Genomic DNA, 25,251 nt, shown 5'->3' with positions numbered 1-25,251 from the left:
GGATAATAGTTACAAAAGGAGGTCTTGGTTTAGTGAGAGCTGGTTCAGGTGGCTGAAAAACACGACTGTTTGACCAAATTCCTTTCAAAGATTTATAATCCAGCCCTAAATATGTGAATGTTTCTCTCTTCGCTCTCTCCTCTCTTTCTTTCCACCTTCCCCCATCTCTCTCCCTTGTATGTCTCTGTCTCTCCCTCCTTCTTTCTGCCCACATGTCCCATCTTTCTCTGTGAACAATGAAGGAGAGAACTCTTTTAAAAGTTAATGAACAAGTTGCAGTGGAACCCTATTAGATTTTCCTTCCATTAAATGCCTGCTGCAGACTTTTAATGGATGTTTTAACTAGGCACTGTTATCAAAAGGACTGTTGCACAAATTAAAACCAGGCCCACAATCTGTGAAGAGAAACCGGATTTACTTTTTGCCTTCAGGTAAAAAAGAAAAATGCATGGAGGAGGTGAACTCCACATTGATATTTTTAGAAGTTGGATGTGAGAAATAGCCAGTGCCACCTGAAGCTATGGAAACAAACAGGAGCTTGGACTCTGCAGGCATACCTCTTTTTAAAGTGAAGACATTTACAGGAACCCCTGGAATTTTAAGGGTATGTCAGTGTTAATTTTTAACTATTTAATTGGTATTTAAATTATCTTCTTAGTTTGTATGATGCTGCTGTGCGCGTCCCATTTTTAAACCTATGAAGTTCTCTTAAAAGGAAAAGGTGCCCGCCGCCCCAGACGTGGGCTGTCTCCGTGCAATCACTGCAGGCATGCAGAATTTTTAAAACTGCCAGATTTTTGGTTTCTCGTTTTGTTCTGATTGATTTTATTTTAGCAAATGTACCCCTTTGTCCCTATAAAACTTGCTTAGTCAAATGACAGATTTTGTGTTTCACATCCGGGAAGTCGTTGTCTTATCCTGGCAGGTCCTGGAGTGTTCTTCTATTTCTCCATCCACAGCTTTACGATAAAGTCACTGTCAGTTTCTGTCGTAAATTATTCGTAATCATGGTGCTTAACAAAAGTTGCCAAGTTCTCAGTGGATGCCCACTGTGTGTACCGTAACAGAAAAAAAGTTGTGTTTTCTTGCATTAAGTGTCGTTCTGATTAGTCTTAGTGTTAAATCTTGGTTAGCACTTGGCTCTGACTTCTACAAATACAATGCTCTGAATCAAATAAGTGCCAGGGGAGCGGGCTTCCCCTGTTCCCCAACAATCACGACCTCACCGCCCTTCCAGGCACGTCACCAGCACCGAAGTGCCTTTACCTTAGCAGCGTGGATTCAGCCAAGACCCGCGCTTCACGTTTTGCTTCTTAAAAGCCGACATTTTGAAAAGAGAGTCCAACACAGCATTTGTTAGTTGGGCAGTTCCTACGAAAGACCAGCTCCAGTTCTTTGGAGGGAAATTGGCCAGATGCATGCACTGTTCAGGGCTTGTCTTAGTGCTAAAATGTAGCTGACGTGTATGGCAAAGGTGAGGAAGTGCTGTGAGCTTCATGGTGGAGAGCGTCCCTTCTCATCTCAGGGCAGTGGGGGTGACGATGGGGGCCCTGGCTCTCTGTTTAACCCCTGATGGGGTGTTTTTGGTTTCTGGTGTGTGTGTGTGTGTGTGTGTGTGTGTGTGTGTGTGTGTGTGGGTGAGAGAGAGAGAGAGAGAGAGAGAGAGAGAGAGAGGGAGAGAAGCCATATCCCTATATCAGGTCCATCAAAAACGCACCCCAATGCAGAACTCTTGATCCGTTGATTGCCTGCAAGCTCAGAGCACACAGTGATAACTGAAATCTCTGAGAGTAGATTTAATTTTATGAGCTGCATTATCCAAGAATACTAAGCCGTGGAGATCATGCTCAAGTCATGGGGTTTAAAAAGGGGTGATGGCTTCAGTTCTCTGGGTGGGGGAAGAAAGCCTGTGGCCTTTTTTTCTTTTTAGGCACAAAGCTAGTTTAATTGAAAGAATAATTTGATTTGCTGCTGCTACAGCAGAAGAGCTTGAGATGTGGCAAATTTTCTCTCCTCTCACCCAAACTCAAGAATTTAATGCTAGCAGGTGAACTTCTGAAGGCTGCTATCAAGTATACAGAGACAATAACTGTCTTAAAAGCAGAATTTTGTCAATATTTTTTGCTGTGGGCCAAAGAACATTCACAATAATGGAGTACTAAAGCCCTGCTTGAAAATGTTGTAGAGGGAGCGGGAGTGGAGGATTTATTCCAAGTTTGAGCCTGCAGTGTTTTGGTGGTATATATGATTTCTGAATAATCTTTTTGCTCTAGCAAATGGAGGCACCCAGATATAATTTTCTGTTCAGGAAGAGCATTTGGTAGACGTTGCTACCCAGGGTCACTGAACTGGAAGTGCCGTAGCCTATAGTTTCTTTTCAGTCGCCGCATCAACCCACCATCGACTGTACACCTTCACTAAATGCCAGTGTTTTCTGACAGATGAAACGGGAGGTGGAATGGCCAGGAGTGGGCCATGGGGTCAGGGCCGAGGCGGTGGGCCTGCTGCTGGGAGAGGTACCCCATAGGGCCACTGCTCCTGGCAGGGGGTGCTGTGCCTCTTCCCACAGTGAGTGGAGTCCCTTTGCCCTTGGTTTTAAACATGCCATTTCACCATGCTTTTGTAGAAAGTTGGTTAAACAGCAAATTGCACAACCCACAAAATGTAATGGCCTTTATGACTTAAAACAGATGCTAGATTCAGTTGCGTGAATTGCCTTGCCCCTTCAGTTATCTTACTTTGAAAAGAATGATTCCCTGAAATTTCATTTTGGAAAACGTTGTTTCCCTCATTCTGCTTATGAGAACTGGTGCCTACATTTTTAATGCTGTTTCAGTAAAGTGATTTTCTGATATAGACAGAGGTGAAGCCATTTTTGTAATTTTTCCAGGGTTCTCTGTATTAGGTAGAATTAGAAGGGAGAGACGGAGGAGCAGTCACACACACGTATGTGAGCACACACACACCTACAGCAGAGAAGCACAGCTTTGTCCTTCTTTTGAAGTGTGAAAAATATCAGTGACCTTATCATTAAATGTACTTGTTGCTGTATTTATTTGAAATGTTCAGACTTTTTTTTTTTTTTTACTTCCTGTTCATTTTAGTGGAAAAGGATGATAGCAAAAGATTTTATTTATTCAGAACCACAGTGCAGGCAAAGTGAAAGTAAATCCTAGGCTTCCGGTGCATTCAGAAACCACAGTAAGAAAGCACTGTTTTCTCAAATATAAAGATGAGCACACTAGCCAAATAATTTTTTTGAGGAGTTTTGGAACAATAGAAGCCATCTAGAACTATTATTTGAGGCTATGTATGAAAAATATATGTGAGCTTACAAAAATGTTTCTCATACTGGAAACTATGTATCCATCAGACAGACAAGACTTTCCTCATGTTTGTGGACGGTGATAGCAGTGTAGCTCTGTGATAATATCAGTGGCCTCAATAATTGTATTCTACTTCAAGTGTAAGGCTCTTATTTTGGTGCGACTTAATAATTCTGTCCTTACTGAAGACTTTTTCCCTTCAGAAATACCATGTGATGAAGTTGCCTGTGGAAGGTGATAGAATTGTATTCACCCTCAGGTTCGTCTGGAAAGTCAGATTGTGGCCCACATGTTTTCTTCACGCTCACCTTTGTGTGTATTTCAGGCATTACCTTGTGATTGTTTAGATACTCTTTTATCATTATACATAATCCAAGGGTTATTTATCGTAAAATAGATTGAGTAATGCTGAACTCACAAATATGGGGCTGAAAATGTAAACACATTTTTGTAAATCCAGTTGACAGTTAATTAGCCAACATTAATGGAGGGTTGAAGTTAAAGAAAATAGAAAACCACAAATTTCTAAAAGAAATTTTTCCCTCATTTGGAATCCATTTTATACGTTTATTGGAAGCTAACGTTTCAGTTAACTATGACATATAGATATACGTTCACTTGCCTAATTATACTTACTGTTAACAATACATCATGTGTTTGCCTATGCGTCCAGCTTTGCCAGTGTGATGGTTTAATTACCCTCTGTGGTGTCTGCACGCTCTGCTAAGTCTTGTGTGGAGGAACGGTTAGAAATAGCTGCAGAGGCAAGGATTCAGAAGCCGGTGTGCTGTGAAGTCATAGGGTCACCCACCAGCAGCAGTGCCAGGCAAGCCCCCTCCACGTGGGAGGAGGCCCAGGTGCCTGCTTCCTAAGGTGGGGCCCGAGCTGGGCACTCTGGGGTGGAGAGGCCTGGATGGGAGCCCCAGATCCGGGCCATCATGGTCCCTGGGCTCCTGGGGGGAAAGCCGGGTCCTGCACCGCCCTCCCGCCCACCCGGGGCTCCGAGCTCCAGGCCCTGGCTGCTCTCTGTCCCTTGCTCCTGCGGCCACCCAGGTCCCACCTGCTAGCCGGGCAGGCTGCTCAGACACGCATCCTTCCCAGTGGTCTCCCTGCAACTCCTCCCGCGGAGACCCCGGAGCCACTCGGGTTGAGAGCCCTGGGCACCTTGCCAGCCCCCGCGGGGTCCCGGGGAGAGGGTCACGCCCTGTGGCTCCGCATCGCTGTCACCCCTGTGGCGGGTGGGGGCAGCTGGCCTTCTCCCTGCCTCACCCCTGCAGTAGGTGGCGCCGCCTGCAGGGGGTGGGTAGGTGGGGGGAACAGGTGACTTCCTCCTCATCTAACTCCTGCAGTGGATGGGGGTGGAGTGGGGGGAAGGGTAGGTAACTTCCTTCTCATCTCACCCCTGAAGTAGGTAGGGCTGGGTGACTTCCTCGCCATCTCACCCTTGTAGTAGGTGGGGGATGCATGACCTCCTCCCTACGTCACTTCTGCAGTAGCTAGGGATGGGGAGATGACTTCCTCCTCCTCACCTCACCCCTGCAGTAGGTGGGGGGATGACTTCCTCCTCCTCACCTCATCCCTGCAGTAGGTGGGGGGATGACTTCCTCCTCCTCACCTCACCCCTGCAGTAGGTGGGGGGATGACTTCCTCCTCCTCACCTCATCCCTGCAGTAGGTGGGGGGATGACTTCCTCCTCCTCACCTCATCCCTGCAGTAGGTGGGGGGATGACTTCCTCCTCCTCACCTCACTCCTGTAGTAGGTCGGTGGGGGGTGACTTCCTCCCTGTCTTACACCTGCAGTAGGTGGGGGATGACTTCTTCCTCTTTGCCTCACTCCTGCAGTTGGTGGGGGGTGCATGACCTCCCCATCTCACCCTGCTGTAGGTGGGAGGGTTGACTTGCTCTTCCTTGCCTCACCCCTCCAGTTGGTGGGGGGCGCATGATTTCCTGCCTCACTCCTGCAGTAGGTGGGGGGAGGGTGACTTCCTCCTTTTCGCCTCACCCCTGCAGTTGGTGGGGGACGCATGACCTCTCCTGTCTAACCCCTGAAGTAGGTGGGGGGCACATGACTTCCGCCTCCCTATCTCACCCCTCCAGTAGGTGGGGGGGTGACCTCCCCATCTCACCCCTGCTGTAGGTGAGAGGGGTGACCTCCTGGCTGGCCCTGCCAGGCTGTTCCCTGTCCCCAGCCGCAAGGGTGCTCTCCCAGCCTCCATGCCCACACCCTCGCCCCACTTGCCCAGCCCCTGCAGGAGCTTCTCCCCGCAGTCTCCAGTGTTTTCTAGAAGCCTTGGCTCCCCGCGTGGGATCTCCCTTCTGTCCAGCTCTGTACCTCGCAGGCGGCCTGTCCTCCCTGCAGTGAGGGGCTGGGTTGAGTGCAAGCCCTTCTGCCCTCCCGCGTGGGCACTGACGGTGCGGCGCGGGCCGGCCTTGGGTCCAGGGTGCCTGGAGCATGCTGGGCCAGCCAGGTGGTGCAGGGTCGGCTCAGCCAGTGCCCAAGGCAGCACCTGCATGAGGTCCCTGCTTCCTGGAAACTGAGCCCGGGAAGGGCCTTGACCCTGGGGAAGGCAGGACTGAGTGCATCTCCCCTCCGAGAGCATGAGGTACTAGGAGAGCTTGCGGGCCGGGCCCCTATCTCTCGGATGGGTCTGGGATGGAGGCCACAGGTCACCCAGAGTGGGACTGGGTCAACAGTGGCTTGGCGTCCTGGCACAGATGAGCGTCCAGGATGGATTCCTTCAGTGCCTGTGAGAAGGCGGAGGCCTGGCCACAGTTCTGCAGCCGACAAAGGGTGGTCTGAGGACCCCCGACACCTATTCCAGTGCCTGTCCCCTCAAGATGCACCAGCCCCGGGCGTGTTTGCAGGGGACATGCCTCTTTGCAATGAGTGTAGTAGTTAACCCCATGCACAGGGGTTATTTAGACGACACTCTGCTATTTTTGTAGGATCTTTTAAAAAATTTCTTTGCTTTTATCAGTGTTCTTCTATTTCTTTTTACTGGTAAAGTCAATTACCGAAGAAAAATAATTTTGAACTAGAAATTATCTTTTTAGTTTGTAATAAAATTATGGACAAGGAGCTTCTAAATTATCTAATATTTTTTCCTCTTTGCAAAAGTGTTAATATTATATGGAAAAATTGGAAAAATACAGAAAAATAAGCAAACCGAAAAAGCATTATTTAAGACCCTCCTACCCCAGTGTAGCTTTCTGTGAACATTCTTATCCGAATTCTTTCAGGTTTTTTTTTTTCCCTACATATATTTTTCAAACAAAGATGGGATGATGGTAGTATTTATTGGCTTGCTTTTTCACTCACTAAATGGTGAACAGCTTTTTACACAATTCTTTATACATTTTCATTATTCTTTCTTTAGAGTTTTGTTTTGTTTTGTTTTGGTTTGGTTTTTTTTTTTTTTTTTTTTTTTTTGACGTTGCTTGGTCAAGCTTTGGCATCTACTGCAAACCTGTCTTCAAAATATATCCATCTATCTTTCCATTTCTAGTGATGAAAACGATCATATTCCTGGGCCGTTGCCAGCATGGGTATTTTTTAATTTGACAATCTTTGCCAGTTTAGTAACTGTGAAGTAGTGTTGTTTCAGCTTGCATTTCTTGGATTACACGTGTTCGGGGTGGGGGGGCAATTTTTCCATAAATTTTATGAGTCAAAGGTATTTTTTCCATTTTCAATTATTTTTGGTCATGTTATTTGCTAATTTTTCTGTTGCTTTGTTCCCTTATCTTATTCATTTGGAAAAGCTGGAATAAAGGTGTTAACTCATCGCTTTAGCATCTCTATACTTGCAGTCCCCACCTTCTGTTGTCTTTTAAGATTATGCAAGTGATACAGGCTTATTTTAGAAAAACTTGAACAAAGAAAAAAATTTAAAAATTAATGAAACTCATTTGAAATCCCATCATCCAGAAATTACCAAAATTGATATTTGGGTGTATATTCTTCTGGATCGCTTCCTAGGCAGATCTATTAATGTATTTTATCTATCTGTCTGTCTGTCTGTCTGTCTATCTATCTATCTATCTATCTATATCTATCTCTGTCTCTATATCTATTTGTCTATCTTTGTGATTTTTAGTGCACATATAGTATCCCATTTTGTTGTTATGCACAAATTATTGGAGAAATCAACCATTGTTGGAGGTGTGGTTTTCTCCCACTTTCATAGTTGTAAACAGCTGTGTAATTAATATCTTTGTATGTATATCTTGGCCATACTCTCATCATTTCCTTGATAAATTCCCACAAGTAGAATTACCAGGTCAAAGGTTTTGGATGTTTTAAATTATTTTGGTGCGTGTACTGCCAACTGGCCTTCTGGGAAGGTCGTGCACATTTTCAGTCCCACCAGTGACATGCATTTCTGTGGGTTATGGCATTTTTTGCTATATTGAGTTGTTTTCATGTTGTTTAATTGGTCCTTTCTCGCATAGTTTCTGCTTTTAAAGTGATGTCTAAAGGTGCCTTCCAATTCTCAAGATTATAGAAATATTCAGTTTTATTTTCATGAGTTGATTGTTTTATGTTTAAGCATTTGATGCATCTAAAATTAATTTTGGTATATGGTGTGAGGGGGGCATCTCACTTTAATATTTTTCTAAATGCCATTTATTTAAAAATCTATTTTTCCTAATTAGAATTCTAAATGCTACCTTCATTGTACACTAAGAATATAGATACATGTGTATATGTATATATTTGCGATTGTCTTTCAAATTCCACTTTGATTTCAGTGATTAATCTGTCTCTGTTCCTGCCCTTGTTTTGAGTACTATATTATAAAATACAATTTAAATAATATAGCTTTCTACCCACCCCCTGGGCCCGTTACTTTTCTTTTTTCAGTGACTGCTTTTTTCTGTTCTCCTAAAGAAACTTTAGAATCATTGTTGTCACACCTTGTTTGACTGAAATGGTATTTAATTAAATAAATTAATTCTGGAATACTCAACATCTTTATAGTGGTAGATTTTCTATTCTAAAAACAACTTTGGTATATTTTCAAGTTTATTCAAATCTTATTTGCTGTTATAAAGTTTTGTGAGTTTTTTCAAGGATAATCGCCTAGGTTATTTATTTATCTGTTTTTGTGATTTTCGCCTTTGTGAATGGACTTTTCTATTATATTGTAACTGGTTATTTTTGTGTTGGGATGCTGTTGATTTTGGGAATCTTTCTAATTAACTGTTTGTATTAGCAGATGCTATTGTTTACCTTTGTATGTGGTAGCTAAATTTCAGTACTAGATTTTAGTGCTTTTTTATCATGACCTTCTCTTGTGGCTTTTCTATTTTGAGAAAATACTGTAGCTCTTCAACATTGTTGAATCAATGGGGAGTGTTTGGATTTAAAAAAAAAAAATCAAATATCAGTTGACAGTGATGCCTTAAAGCATCTTCTGCAAATAAATAATCAATGATTAAAATCAGCCCAGGCTGCAGCAGCATAGGGACTGCCGCTCTTCAGTGGAGGTTTTTGGGAAGCAGAAATTTTACTTGGCTGGTGTAGAATCAGTGAGATACTGGGATTATTTACCCTGGAAAAGGAAACCATCTTCAAGGCTGTGAAGGCTGACTGTTTAAAAAGTGAAATCTTTTCAGAGTGAATTGGCAGGAAGAGGGGCTTAAACACAATGAAATAGTGAAAGCAACTATATGTGCAAGTGAAAAATGCCCACTAGATAGATGGCTTAGGCGTGAGGGAAAGGACCAGATTTTTTAAAAGGCGTGTTAATAATGAAATCTTCCTAATTTTCTCACAGTCTTCAGTTTTAGGGAAGGCCTTTTGCAGATATCGTTCAGATGTGCTACTGTATAAAACACCTACCAGTTTTTCAGGTCAGTGTTATCTGGTAGTGGTGAGAGAAACTTTAAAACATATAAAATCATATGGGTTTGTATTTGCCACTGCACAGGCCTAATTCCTGTTGCGTAATCTCGAGATGCTTTAGCTCCTGGCCAGGGCCTGGCGTGGCATTGACTGCAGTAATCCTGTGTTGGGGTAGTTTTTCATGGTCGTCTTTAAGCTAATGTAAAATATTTTCCCTTTTTTCATGCTTCTGTTTGGTTTTAAAAATGAAAATTAAATCTTGGCTTGCTATTCGAGTATGCTGTGATTTAGAAGTTAAAGCAAGGAATTGACAGTCATGTTTTTGCTCAGTTTTAATAAATGTGTCTCTTAGAGCCACACATTTCTTCTCTGTTAAAAGGGAATACTACTGTTTTATGGGACTACAGGATACTTTAATAGGATAATACATAAATAAGGATTTGAGACATTAACAGAAAATATCTTTTTGAAACACAGAAAAACCTCGTCTATGCAGAAACCAATTAATTACCATCTTTATTTTTCTAGATCGGAACTAAGAATCAGAAGGGATAAAAAGACCCTGAGCATGAAAAGTCCATGTACTGAATTCATTATTTACTCATAGACACTCTCTCCAGGTTCTCAATCATTATTTAAATTTTATTGTCCTGTTACACACAGTTCTAATATTCATGAGTATCTTCTAGGCTACAGCAAATTAAAAGTAGTAAATTGGGAGTGGGAAAAGACACACAGATAACAGGGAGAAATGATAGCAGATGACCTAATAGTAAGCAAGAAGAGAGGGAAAAAAACTATAGCAAAATAATAAATAATACGAAAAGCACAGCACTGCGGGCCTTTTCTTAGAAATAGAATAGTTCTTTGCCCTTCGTCGTTATCACTGATGGCTCACAGGTTTTTTTTCTAGTTGTTAGAGAACTTTAATTTTATTCAGTGTGCTTTAAATAGTGTGGCAAAAGCATGTAGATTTTATGTAGATTTTTCCAGTGCGTAAACATTTTAATAAAATTCTGTTTAAAAGGGTAAACCCCCAATTATCCAGAAAACCCAGCCTCCAAAAATGGCTCCTCAGCGGGGTTCTGAATAGTTGTGATTTTACTGCATGATTTACTTTCAATAATTGATAGTATAAATTCTTTAAGTATTTTATGGAAACAGTTTTTGCATATAGTCTGTCGATGATGAAACACACCTTCTGTATCCGTTTTAATGTATGTATCCTTTGAGCTGCATTTGCTGGAAAAAAATTGGTTCTGTTCCTCTGACATGTATGTTTCCTTTCTTCCTCCTCTACCATCTGGGATGCTTTCTCTAATATCGCATTTGGAAGAGGATGACGCTCACTGTGTTGTTTCAGCATATGTGGGTCTGGTTGAATTCACGTCTGCCTGTTCACCTCTAGTTTTTCATTTTCACACCTCCATGGAGGTGGTGTGCTGCTCTCCCATGCCTGGTAGAGCTGTAGGAAATGTTACTTAAATGTGTGAATGTGACCACCAGGGTACATTTAGCTCAACAGGAAACAAATACGCTAAATACAGGTAACATGCTATTTATACTTACAGGTAATAACTTATATCTTCTAACCAATAATTTTCCCCCTAACATAGCTGGGGATATAATACAAGCCAGTTGGTGCTTTAAAAACTGTAACTCTTTTTGATTTTATGTGTGATACAAAATCTAATAATACTTCTAGGAAAATGCCACTTGTATTTTTTAGTACCTGTGTGCTTTTCTTGATTGTTAAAATATACGTATGTAGATTGAACATAAATGAAAAAATTGAAGTCGGGGTTTGAAGATTTCTGGGAAATTAGTTTTCGTTGAACACAGCTGCCCAAATTGTTTGATTTCTGTTCAACACAATCGAATTGTTGCAGTGATGCTGCAGCTACAAAAACAAAAAATAACCAATAGACCACGCTTCTGCATGTGTATTTTACTTCTGGTACTCAGGAAGAGACTGAGCTAATGAAGAAAAATAACATTTATACTTATGTCCTAGAAGAATGTCATCAGAACTATTTATTGCTCACTAAAGAAATTAAATTACTTAATGAAGGTGAATTATTAACTTAATTTATTAGAAACTTAATTTGGGAGCTATTTTCATAGGGATATTGGCCAAGGCAAGAATGATAACACTTGAATGCATAAAGACACTCAAATGACTTTAAATAGGCAACTAAAACTATTTCAGTGGAAACAGATATTTCTGTGCTTTAAATAACAGTTTTTCAAAAAAGATCTATTATCAGTGTAACTATGCAATCATAAGGAGTATGACTTTTTTAAGAGGAATTAATTTTCAACAGTAGCATTGCTTATCATTGACAGGCTTTGTATCATTGCTTTATAAATTAGGTTCCATTTCTGAAATAATTGCAAAGCAGTTTTTGGTAGCAGGGGAGCTGTTCATTGTTAATTTTGAGTAATTGAAGCCCAGAAATCAGACAGATCAAAGTGTTCCAGGTCTGGTCATAGCAGATCAACTGGGTCACAGAGGTTTCTGAACCACATGACCCATGCTAGAGGGGTGTGTGTGGTTATTCTGAAGCCTAAACTGAGTCTGCTTCCCCTGGCCTAAATAAGATATGATATCATTGCCTTTACTGGATAGTTCCACCTTCTCCTATTAAAAATGCCACAAAATGGAGAGGGAAGAGATTTCTTGATATCTACGTGTTAGCGATCACAGTGAAAGCCAGAACTGGCAACTGAAGGGCAATTCACTGGAATTTTGTATAAATATCTTCTTATAAACATCATTATAGTGATTCATGGATTAGATGACAGAAATATGGGGGAAAAAATCTCATTTCTTTTTTAAATTGTTGTTTCTGTTTGAAATTTTTAGTGATTTCAGTAATTTTCATGAGTGTATGCAATATGAAGTTTTGGGGTGATTCCTGAAGCAACATGTGTTATGTAGATACAAAAACATCTCAATGATGTGCATTTTACCCGTTCTACACCCAAACACAACCACGGCTAGCTAGGTGGCTGGAGGCTTTTGATGCTTGGAATTAAGATTTTTTTTTTTTTAATCTTTAAGTTTTGATATGTCAGATGAAGTATTTTACTTATGATAGACTTATGGGGAAATGTGACTCTTTAAAAAATATTCAGATAACTTGATTGTATTTGCCTGTTTATCAAAAAAGAGTGGTGATGTGCATTTATTGCTTCAAAGATGTATGTGAAACATCCTCCTATATCTGCTTCGCCGATGAAAGGGGCCCATCCTTCTGTTTGGTGCAGTTTTAAAGAAGACAGTTAAAGAGCTTTATCAAATTGACCTTCAATTGGGGGATCATTAATGAACTAACCTCCTTCATTGACAGAGTACTCAAGGCTCCAAGTAGCATGTGATTTCCCCTGTTTTGCAGTAATTCATTTGAAACATTTACCAAAAACCTTAATGTACATAGAAGATGCTAAACTTTTTTTAAGTGCTGGTCCCTTTTTATTGCTGTTGTAAGTCATGCCTCTTCTCATCGTGTGTCAAAACAAAAAACAAAAAAACACACACATAATTCTGCCCATGTTTCAGAATCTTGGCTAGGGCAAGGCAGAGAAAGTGACGGTTTAACTTATTAATAAGAGCAAGTGCTTGAACTAATACAGCTTTCTATGAGAAAATGTTTTTAAGGATTATTGATTATCTGAGGATGTTTTGTAAGTTACTAATTTAGGAAATTTTTCATTTTTTTTTTTAATTTAGTCTTAAGTTATCTTAGGAAACTTGGTGTTAGTAGCCGAAAAAAAAAAAAAAAAGGCTGGTGTCTGCAGATGAATTAATGAACGGCTTTGCTTTTGCCTCTGGGATCTCTCTGATGTGGCATTCCTGATGAGGAAGCAGCAGGCCAGATTGTTTGCACGCTCTCTTCCTCCTCCTCCTGGATTCAAACGCCAGTCATCACCTTAGTCATGTTGCACATGTTCCCGTGGTAACAGAAGCTCTACCATCCCCTAGCTCTGTGAGCTTGGGTGCCTCACCTGCCTCAGTTTCTTTGTAAAGTGATAAAGCTGTTGAGTGAGGTAAATGATAGGAGGGCCACGTGCTTAGAACCCGGGCTGCACACGGGGCTGTGGACGTCACAGCCTCGTTATCAGAGGGGACATCGGGACTCCTAGCAGAACAGGAAGAGAGGAATTCCCAGCCTGTGGAGCTCCTGGAGGTAGCCTGGACCTGCTCCTAGGACCCATCTGCTGGCTGCTGCTCCTCTGTCTGGGAGACTCTCTCACCTGAGTGTGACGCGGTGTCTGCAGCTTCACTACAGTGTGTGAAGGCCATTACAGGGACCCTTCCTCTGTGTTTCTCCATGGCCACCATGCAGGTTTTGTGGAGACGTGTCGATGGAGTGCACGTGGTATACACGGTCAGCGTGCTCTCTGCAAGTGCCCCACCCCAAGTGACGTTTATTTTGTACTGAAGTAACATCTCTAGTGTCTACTATATGAGCTTGTATCTCATATGCACCCATATGTACTTGTTTCACACTTAAATTCTCACATGTAGTAACTGTTGTTTTCAATAAGTACACATGGGCATGAGTTGCTGTAAAGGTTAGATAGCTTTTCTGTAAAGTCGCAAGTATTTGTATACTTTATAAATGCAAGAAACTAAGCTTTACAGGCCCCATTCAAGAACAATAAAGATTTCTTTATTTGGGAAAAAGGGAAATTTTTTTCTTCTAGGGAATGACTTTCTGTATAAGTATATTTTCCATGGTGATACAGTATGTAAATGTGTGTGTCAGTGTGTCAGAAACATACTAGACTTTACTAAGGTGAGGTTGTCAACTTTTCTATTCTATTTTATTAAAAAGATGCTACAGAATTGATTTCGTGATCCACTAGTGAGTTATGGCCCTCAGTGAGAAAAATTCCATCCTAGAGTAGCCATCCAGGACTGCCCTCCTCACTTGAGCTCACAGTGAAGATCAGGGCAGGTGACTGTGCCATCCACTGATGGATGACAATGGTGATGATGCTGACGATGGCAGTGGTGATGTTAGTGCCAGCTGCCATTTACTCACATGTTCTTAACTTGCTATTAAAAAATTATAAAAATAGATACTTAAAAATAGTAATGCAAAGTTATAAAGCATTGACATTTCGTAAGGAAGGTTTAAAGAAGGTCACTCGTCTTTTGCCCTTTGTCCATTTCACTTTCCTCCTCCCCTAAAGGTAACCAGTAGGCGCCGCCTGGTTCTGTTTCCCTCACCTTTCTATGTGCCCAGACAGGTCTATGAAAACTTAGGAATGTGTGTGGGGTTTTCTTTATTTTCTTAAAAATGGAATTCATTACAGCACAGTTTTGATTTTTGCACTTAAAAATAAGTCACAATCATTGCTCCAGAGAGAGATTTCACTCAGCCTCTTTCATGCTGCAGACTCTCCAAGGTGTGGCCAGCCTGTGTGAGTGGCCATTGCAGTAGCTGCCCTGCTTCTCCTCAGTTTCGCTTTCTACGATTTTACTCACCCACAGGCAGTCAACCATTGTCCAAAAATATTAAACAGAAAATTGCAGAAATAAATGCATACGTTTTAAATTGTGTGCCATTCTGAGTAGCGCGATGAAATCTTGTACAGTCCTACACGGTCCCTCCTAGGACACAAATCACCCCTTTGCCCGGCGTATCCACACTGTAGTTGCCACTTGCCCCTGTTAGTCACTGAGTAGCTGTCTTGGTTATCAGATCAACAGATCACAGAAGAAGAAGGGTGAGTACAGTGTGATATTTTGAGAGAGAAAGAGACCCCATTCACAAAACTTTTATTACAGCACGTAGTTATGATTGTTCTATTTTATTATAATTGTTAATCTCTTACTGTGGCAAATCTATAAATTAAATTTTATAATGGGTATGTGTGTATAGAAGGAAAAACACTATGTATAATGTATCCCCTGCAACTAAGGGAATACATTACTGTACCTTATTGGTGAACGTTCAGGCTGTGGCTCACCCTAAACAGTGCTGCTGGGTATTTACCTATGGGTGTTTTTATTTCCAAGGATATAAAAGTAGGATATCCTGGGGTCAAAGAGTATGCATACTTTTAATTGCCAAATTGCTTCTGGAAGGGAAACCCCTCTGGATGGATTAGGGCAACTTACACTTCTTGAGTGTGTGTGATGTCCCAACTCCATGCAGCCCTTTGTACTGATGCCTTTCTGGTCTCAAGTCAGCTCTGTGCTTGATGGCAGCTCTCGGCCCATGATTCAGCGTTCGCTTCCTAACCTTGTGAATTAGTAAATGAATAAATGAATGAATGCACCAATGAGGGCAGGCCTGGCCCCGGAGGGGTTCTTTCTGTGCCCCAGGCCAGCCTTCTAGCCTGCGGCTCCTCTTGTTTCCCTGGCCTTCAGTCACTAACATGTGAATTCATTTCAATAGCAAATATTTATTTTTATCTTCCTGGACAAAAGAAAAATATCTCCCACTTCTGCATTTTCCCCAGCATTCGGCCTATACTCTGGGATATTGCTTACAGCATTTTGTTGTGTATTAAAATGGGTTGAAGGTATCCTTTTTTCACATCCTACCTTTAAGTTCTGTGAAGACAAAGACAGTCTTCATCTTGTGTTCCCCGCAGAAGTAGTCTGGTGCCAAGTAGCAGAAGCTCAGTGAATGGTTTTGGAATATGCAGAGAGCACCAGCAGAAGCTGTGTCTGTGAACGAGTCATCTTTTCCTTCTATCTTCTCATAGCCCAGTACTATGCCTATAGTTCAGACTGTCTGTCCTGCACTAGAGAGAAACAGGCAGCTGCTGGCTGATCTTCATAAAGGTGTGCAGAGGGCAGAGTTGGGGAGGGGAGGGGAGGACCATCGCCCCAGCCTTTTCACTGGGAGTTTCCTGGATGCTCCTCAGTTTTGCTTTTATGGCTCTTTTCGTCGACACTGATGTGAAACATGCTTTGGTTGAATGCCCAGGCATCAGACCCAAGCTTACGGCCGTGGTGGTGATATACCAGGGAAGCCTTACCTCCCCAAGTTCGAGGTACCCACAGGCGGCTTGATTTCAGGTGCTCGCTTACTTTTATACCCACTCCCTTTACAGGAGCTCTAATGTCAAAGGAAAATGGATGGAAATTTCTCAATCCATGGGACACGCGTCCCTTTTTCCTTGCTGCTGATCTCGGCTGGGAGGAGCGTGGTGGAGTGTATGGGCTTCTCCCGGAAGTGAAACATGTCACTTCCACTCACATTTTATTGGTCACATCTCCTCCCACGGAGACAGAGAAGCCCAATTCCACGATGTACTTGGAGGAGCAGGACCTGAGTGTTGGCAAACAACCGTAGGGCCTACTGCCCAGCCAAGTAGGAAGAGGAAGGAGAGATGGGAAAGGGCGGAGGATTTTGGACAATAAGTAAGAGAACTGTATCTCTTAAGAGACTGGCTGTCTCATTCTGCCATGGAGATGTTCCAAAAACGCTTTGACTCATGGCAACATCATTGTAACACATTTATGGCCTTCCCAGGGTTATTCTTTTGAAGGACAACAGTCACCTCTTTACAGAAAGACATTCTCTAAAGAATGTCAGGAGTCTTGTCAGCTCATGCTGGCACCTTTGATACATGGCCTGACCATCAGCTCAGCCTTAGATGAGTGACCGGGGGGAGAAAGCCTTAGTCCCTCAGCTCAGCCACAGAGCAAGAGGGTGGCCACTGCTTCCAGCAGGGGCTGCTGCCCAGACCGACACGTGCACAGCCTGTGAGTTCTGTGTGGCTTTCTTCAGGCTTCTGGTTCTATCTCGTTTACAACATAATTTCTCATTTCATAGTTACATAGTGTATTCAGTTCTTAAATGACTGATAAGAGAAAGTCACAGTGCGCTTCTAAGAGCTGCTGTCATCATTTGAATGCTGTAGGACCTTCGGCTGAAGTGAAAAGACTTGCTTTGGGGTATTTGAAATCAAATGAGAGTTTTGATGTCAGGGGTGCATGTTAATTTCCATATGGGATAACCGTGCAAATCAACTTACAGTGTAATGAACAAGCAAATAAGTAGCTACAGCTCACATGGTCTTTGGCCATCATTCAAGCCAAACCCTTGAGGCTTTTGGTGTTGAGAAGGAAGAATTGGAGGAGTGACCTGTGTTTTTCTCCAGGAGATAGGGACTGTGCCTGGTGTGTCTTCAGAGCACAGGGGAAAGCTGCTGGTTTCGATGAGATGGTGGCCTGAAAAAGCTGACAGACTCTCAGAGCCAGTTGAGAGATGCAAAACTGGTCTCTGAGGCTTTCCTTTTTAGGAAGAAATTTACACTGAAGTAAGAGCTTGGTGAAGCAAAACTCCTGATTTCTCAGAAAGCATTTATTTTGCTGCAGGAGGTTACCAGAAGATTGTGGTCACTATAGACTTTAAGGAGCTGCCTTCCCCTTTAGTGATACTATAAAAAATACAAAACAAACAAAAAACCATGGCAGGAATGATGAAGTAAGGATTTATGTTGTACTACATGACATTGAGTCACATTAAAGACAATCGTATATGCTTTTCTATATTTTTTCTTTTATCTATTCAACAAATATTCATCAATTGTGTGCCAAGCATTGTTACGGGCGCGACCCAGACTGTGGCCTATTCAGACATGGAGAGCGTGGCTTACAGGCTTACGATATAAATGTAAATTGTCAGTTGGCCTCTTGGCTAGGACCATCAGGTTTGTTCTTCTAAACTTGAGAAAATAGTATTTATTCTCTCTAAAATGCACTTGCATTAAGCATATATCCAACCTCAAGAGTGGTCCTGTTATAACAAAAGCAAATGCAGTCTTCACTCTGGGATGGCAGCAAGGCACTTCTGTTTCCAAGTGCCACACAGTCTCTGGTGGCCATGCCTCCCTTTACGTAGTCCCTCTTCTCAGCATCTTTCCTGTTCTTCTTCTACCTTTTGAAATCTGTTTAGACTCAGGGAAGCTCCGTTCTTCTTCTTGAGAAGCATTACCGCCCTCTCCTCCATCTGTGCCCTGTACATGGCATTATGCCTCTGGCCTTCAAGGGGCTCAGAGAACATTTTCAGGTCACAATGGGTTTTAGAGATCATCTGCTCCAACCCTGCCATTTTCATTGATGAGGACACAGAGACTCAGGGTAGATTATGGACCCTCTACAAGTTTCCCAGCAGTGTCATTGTATGATTAAGACAAGAGGCTAGTTTTCTGGGTAATAGTCCAGAGCTTTTTCTGTTAAGCCATGCTGCCTCCACAGTGAATATGTGTGTGCATCAGGAAGCTTCATACTATTCAGAATAGTATGGAGGTTCGTTAAATATTTGATTAAACATGTTTCTTGTGGTCACATCTTTTTTTAAAAAATTAAGGGCATGAAATCATCTGGAATGTAATCTAGCAAGCTAAGATTATTTCTAGGGTGAAATCAAATTCAACTTTTATCGCTTTGACTTATGACACCTTTTTGAGGACCATGAGGTGCTAGATCTACCTGCACTTCCGTTTATGTCACTGTCATTTAAATAATCTGTCTCTTTTGTTCTTTCTCAGTATCTTAGAGAGATATACCCATTTGTTTTGTGTTAAATATCAGTATAAATAAATGATCAATAATCAATATATTCTCTGACACCTTGCTGTGTATTTTATAAATCCCTTTTCTTGGAAGTGAATGTTAGCGTTCCTAACTCTTAACATAATTAAATTAGGTATGTACTTATCGGTTAAGGAAATGGTTTGCTTTAGTGATGCTGCCAAGAGACAGTTACCATGTTCAATATGTCTGTGTTTCTTATTTCATCTTGGGATTAAACCACAGAGATGGTATTTTTTGTTAGTTGTGTTGTTTGTATCAACATTTCATATAGATACAATAATTTAGTGTGAAGGAAAATCAGTGTTTTCTTGAACTGATTTACATACGGATGTCAGATGCAGTTATGCTATTTTTATGATATTGAGGAAAACAAAATGACCTTTTACCAAGTTTTTGATACTGGAAGTCTCTGTGTTTTGAATTTGGAGGGGAGGAAGCTGCAGAGGAAAAGGAAAGAAGCAATTGTTGATTTATACCCTGATGCTAGCAACAGTCAGGCATCTAAGATGCTTTTCAGCTATAATTGTGTCTTTGCTCAAGGCTACTGTAGTTATACTACATTCTATTCCATTGTCCGTCAACTCCACCCGTTTCAAGGAGCTGAAGTTGATGCTAACCATAGAATAGTCCAGAATATCCTTTATGTTTCTTCTCTTGCTATAAATGCAGTGCTATTTTATAGACTGGAGATATTGCTTCATAAGATCGCATGGTGCCACTCATTTATAAGATTATAGCACAGTAATCAGAAGTACGTGTTAAAAATATAGTTAGCTGGCTCTTAAAGTCCCTGCTTTTTGATATGATTATTTTTCCAAAAAGAAATTGAAAACAAAATGTCATCCAGTAAATATGTTTGTGGATAGCATATATCTGAAATGGATAGTTTACCCTTAACGGGAATAGTAAAATACACTACAGAAGCTTTCAGCTGGCTTCTATCAAAATAATTATTTTAGCAATTATCTCTGCCATTCAGATAACTTCTGCATGCCGGTGGTGTTTCTGTGCCTTTGTGTTCATCAGCCTCATGCTTAGCATTCTCCCAGGAACTATTACACTGACAGAATTTTTTTTTTTTTAGTGTAAGAGAAGGAGAAGAAAGGGAAAGGGCTATTTAAAAGGAATTGCACTCTGATACATAGGTGTTAGCAACTTAATTCTGGGCCCAACGTGATTGTGCTTTGAGGTGGGGTTCTTTGGCAGGGTCTCCTGAGTCAGGAGCATGATACCTGGGCCAACTGAAGGCCAGCCCCTGCGTGCAAGGGAAGGGACTGTGTAGATACAGAATTATGGAAGCAAGTCAGGATAAGCTTATCAGGGCGTGCATACTTAAATGTCTTTTTAAAAGTTTATTCTTAAACTTTAGTGTCAAATCTGTTATTTTATAAGGAATTTTTTTGACATTGAGGAGACAAACATTTCTAGTTATGAATTCTAGGCATTTTTTGCTCAATTATGCTTTAGGCAAAGATGGACTATCCACAGCTAAAATAAATTTCTACTTTCTGTCTCTTCTCACTTCTCACAAGAGTTCAGCACAAAACAAGTGTTATTAAAATTTTTTTTGGCTTAAATTGGTACGTTAAATATGCTTCTGTTTTAAAATATTTTAATGTAATAGAGCAGTTTTACATGCAGAATATGATCCCACTTGTTCCAATCTTGGACCGTGGTGGAGAAATGTTTTGGAAAGCAGCCCACTGTGACCTCTTTCTCTTTTATCTCGACATCTGTGAGTTTTAAAGCAAAAAAAAAAAAAAAAAAATTTAAGAGAAATTTGAGTAGAATATTTTCTTGCAGTTCACTGAGGTGGGGTCCCTTTGGCTCGCCATGTATGTGTGTTTGAGTAAGTAGAAACACTTTAAGAAAAGTAAACTCTGTGCTTTTCTACTGTCATATTTGATTTGGGCTGCGTCCTGATGGTGGTTTGAAGCTAACATGAAATGCAATGGCTGCCTGACCCATTTGAGCAACCCATTATCATAATTTCACTGTCGTATGGCCACTGAGTTAATGTACTTACAAATGACAGAGAAAGTGTGTTACATGACCTTAGGGTTTTCAAAAATTAAATGACGTCGTAGGTCGTATTTCAAAGAATAGCTAAGGAGAATGGTTTTCTTTGCTGCATAAAGTGTCACTGTGCATAGCAACAGGATATTGTATTTCTTTTTTATGACACAAAAATGTGAAGCTTTTAAACTCCTAGATTCCCCACATAAAATTTAATATTGGGGTAGAGAATGAAATATCCAGTGGATAAATCTGCTTCTCCCCTATCTCATTCCCTCTCACTTTCTAGGTGAGACCCCCTCAAAGCTCAGAAATGCAGAAATGCTTTGTCATTTTCCTGTCCGATGATGAATTTACTATTTTCCCCCTTACACGAATCTCATGAAATCCCACCTAAAAGGCAATAAAGTACTTATACTTAGCGAAATAACGCTTTTCTAGGATTGCTTAACAATAGACTGTCTTTTTTCTTGTCGGATTTGGGAATCAGTTTACGAAAGTGTTCTTTGGAAAGAACCGAGTCTTCTAGCCTGAGGTTAAATGAGATCTGGAGGAAATTCTTAATTAAAGCAAGTGGTACTAACATTTTATTACTGCACAGAGACCTGCACTGCTCACCGTTTTTGGTGTCCTGAGCCTAGACCACAGAGGCCCCCATCCCCAGGCGAGCGATCGATGCTGTCCCATCGGACAAGGGTTACTAGAAGGGTGACAGACCACGGCCCATGATACACATGTGGTGTGGGAGGAGACTTGCAGCCCAGTGCTAGGGCCTCACCCTGTCCTCACACTTAGCTGTCGAAGTCAACTCATCTGTTCTAGAATTCTTTTTCCAAGTTAGGAATAGATCAAACGGTAGCTCTTTGAGGAAAGCCTCCTGACTTCAATACAGTGGATTGATTTATAGGTTGTAGATAATACTAGGCCTCCAAGTAAAAACAAGAATTCATAGAGTCCGTTTTCATTGAGTTCATGTGCAGATAACATAGGTCCCCATGTAATGAGGCAGGAGCTTCGAGGAGGGGTGGGTGTGAGCTGCTTACAGACCTTGGCTAGAGTATTCACGAACAGAAATCCAACTTGTATGTAGGAGTAATAGTAATTAATGCAGTCCTCAGGAAGCAGAACAGAGGATAGGAAAACAGGTCACAGTCTTATGTTCTCTTGAACCATAAGGATGTCTTTTGAAAGCCAAAAAGTGGCACTAAAATTGAACAGCTTAAATTTTCTTTCACCTACCACCTGCAAACTGCAATTGATGGTGCTTGAGTCAAGAACTATAGTTGTGGGCTCCTATAGATCACCTGCAGGAGCTGGGCGCTGGGTCCTGGCGGGGACTCCCTGGGACTGTGTTCAGTGCAATTTGTAGCCTTACAAGTGTCAGATCTTGTTACGCCCCGGCAGTATTGACATAAAGAATATTATTTAAAGTTTCTAAAATGTGATGAAGCTTCTAAATTTAATCTGAACTGTATTATGCACCAAAATTAAATTGCAGGGGAAAAAGATGTAGTTGCAATGTGTGCTTGGAAATGACTTGTCATAATGAAATTTCTTTTACCCAAACAATTAAGAGCATTTAAAAAATTTTGTGACATAGCCAAAGAGTTTTTATTTCTGTCATAGACTTAGTCGCTCTGAAAATTGCTTTATTTCCTTGATTTCAATGGACACAAATTGCATGGCTCTATTTTTTCTTAAAATGAATATACACCATGATTACAGAAATATGAAAATGTGTCCCCTGGGAGAAAACCTCGTTTTACATTGCAGCTCTGCCCCTAATCCTGCCAAAGCTGGTCTGAAGCCATCTTTTTCCAACTCGAAGAAATGATGCCGACTGAAAACACAGGTTAATGCTGCATCTTGGACACATAGGATAGTCACGGAAGACATGGACCCCATCTCACCCACAGACCGTGGAGTCAGGCGGCCACACTGGTGTGAGCTCAGTGGCGAGGGTTTCTTCAGAGGTTTGGCATGGAGTAAGAACCGGAGGTGGGATCCAAGGAGATGGAAGGCTGTTCATTGCTTCCAGACCGTAAACAGTGGTAGGGCTGCTCCAGTGGGTCCTGAAATACATCACAGGCAATAGGCTTCAAGTGTCTCTGAATTAGGGGGAGACATTGTGAGTGGGGAGGACAAAGGAGAGGGTTCTTCCCTAAATGGAGTGAATAAGTGTGTACTGTTAAATGATAGCCGTTTGTGACAGAAATGATGCTGGGTATAAGAAATGCTTCTGAAAAGGGGAAAGAGACCTTTCGTGTGTATATTCAGTTCTGACATATGCTTGAGTATGAGAAAGATGGTGAATGTTTTGCACAAGTGGAAATGCATAAAATCGGGCATTCTGAAACAATAGCGGCACAGTAGCCTGTATGACATTTTACATCGTCTCCTCGACACAGGGCAGACAGCACTACACCTCATGACTGCAACTTCGAAATGAATCTCAGGGACAAGGTCAGAATTTCCCCTCCCCTCCGTGTCAGCTTCCTTAAGAAGAAGTGGGTTCAAAGGGGGTTATTAGCACTATAAATCGCCCTTCCTGTCAGTCAAGTGCTAAGAAATGCAGGACATGATACTGGCCATTTTGGTGACAGAATATAAATCACCAAAGATTAAATTATTAGATAATTTGGAAACTTAGCAGTTTGCATTTTGCACTTCCAATTGTTTTGCTGACTTGCACTTTTCTTGGCGGTCCAGGATTTTATTAACCATCTTTAAGACATCTATCACCTCCTTCCTCTTCATTTTCCAATGGGCAGATTTTCCCAGGAAGGAGAGTTGCAGCACTGATGCCTGCAGTCGCTGCTCCAAAAAGATTGCTGTATTTTCATTGACATGCAGTGCATTACCATAATTGGCTTTTCTACATGATAGGAGAGAGGAAATAATAATGTCATTTTATTTACAGCCAGAGTGTCGCTTTATGAGACTTCTCCAAGTTTCTGCCATGCTGTGTAGGTCAAATGACATCTTTTGATCAGTCCTGTCCAAAGACATCAAAGCTGAGTGGCATGTAATGGAGACCTAGTGACAAACCAAATCTAGAAAAGAAATAAGACTGCCAGTTTCCCATTAAACTGCCTGCTAAACAGCGCAGCTTCCCCGTGTCGGCTACAAAACCACTCTGACCACCTAAATCAGGGGAATGAAAGGAGGCTGAATTGGACATTAGTACTGCAAATGACTGCAGTGATTGCCACGACTTCCCTCCTCCCCCTCCCCAAAAAATCAGCAAGCAAACCATGCGAGTTACAGTGAGACTGTTCTGTGCCCATTCATTTCCCTCCTGCCACTTGCTGGTTTTCTGATCTGGTTTATTTAGGTTTGACATCAGCCAAATGGTGTAGCGCGATGTCTCTGACAGATATTCTTACTGATTTAACGGGAGGCACAACTCAGGAAAGATGGATCTTCTGAGACAGGATTTCAGAGTGGCTGTTTTTCCCTTTTCCACCCCATTTTCTTCCCTTTATGATTCCAGTTGATGGGTTGTTCCTATTCACAGTCAAATCATTAGGGCCTTCAGAACTTGGGAAGAACGGTGTTTGATTGACGACAGTGAGGCTTCCTGTTGACTGCCACATGGGCTAGGTGGCCAGCATACTGGAAATACGATCTTTTAAAAAGTCTCCTTAAACAAGTATTTTATACTAGAGATTGATAAAAGATGTGTTTCTGCTCTAATACAGCAGGGTTCACCTGCCCAGCCAATTGGGCCACATGGAAATTTGCATCACATGTATGGAAACAAGCCACAGCCTCAGCGCATGTGTCTGCATTGGTTTGCTTTGGATTACATGCAGGGTCTGCTCATTCTTTAATTCACTTGTTCCAGGCACCATGTTAGCTGCCAGGATCCAAGGTTCACTAAGATGTTGTTCTGTGCTCAAGGAGACCTGGCCCAGCAGGAAGACAGATCGCTAGACCCGTGGTTACCTCCCCTGTGCTATGATTAAGTGGCCGCAGGGTGTGGGGGAATCACAGGCTGGGGGGAGTTGGGGGAGGGCCCTGAAGGCTGGCAGGTGGCAATGCTGGAGCCTGTTTGTCGAGGGGCAGCTGTCGGGTGGAGCAGAGCTGACTCCATAGAGGGAGCCTGGCTGGCGAGGTTGGAAACAGACGTTTTTGATCCTCCTATTTTTCTATTGTGGTAAAATGTATAAAATTGATACGATGTATAAAATTATATTAACCATTATTAAGTGTTCAATTTAGTGGCATTAAATCCATTTGCATTGCTGTATAGCCATCACCACCCCACCCATTCCCAGAACTTTTTCATCTTCTCAAACTAAACTGAAACTCGATACCCATTAAACAGTACCCCTTGTTCCCAGCTCCCCTGGCTCCCAGCAGCCACCGTTCTACCTTCTGTCTCTGTGATGGACCCTGAGTCGACGTGGCTGGAAACAGATTCCGACAGGGCTTTGTAGCCATCCCATAAATGGCAGTCCTGAAAATACTGTCCTCTGTAGCCTGTCATG

The 25,251-nt window shown here is 41.8% G+C and overlaps 1 protein-coding gene across 4 annotated transcripts in view; it reads left to right on the top strand.

Annotated features, from left to right (window-relative positions):
* TSHZ1 (teashirt zinc finger homeobox 1) overlaps positions 1–25,251 on the top strand; it is a 79,302-nt gene that overhangs the window by 33,906 nt on the left and 20,145 nt on the right. The window contains exon 2 of one of the 4 annotated variants that reach the window (XM_037988011.2): positions 432–604. The exons of the other annotated variants lie outside the window; for them this stretch is intronic. The gene's annotated coding sequence lies outside the window, so the exon portion shown is untranslated. The remainder of the gene's footprint in view (positions 1–431; positions 605–25,251) is intronic. 4 annotated transcript variants of the gene reach the window in all.

Source organism: Chlorocebus sabaeus, chromosome 18 (genome assembly GCF_047675955.1).
Source record: "Chlorocebus sabaeus isolate Y175 chromosome 18, mChlSab1.0.hap1, whole genome shotgun sequence".
Lineage (NCBI taxonomy): Eukaryota > Metazoa > Chordata > Mammalia > Primates > Cercopithecidae > Chlorocebus > Chlorocebus sabaeus.
This window is presented reverse-complemented; position numbering and strand designations above follow the sequence as displayed.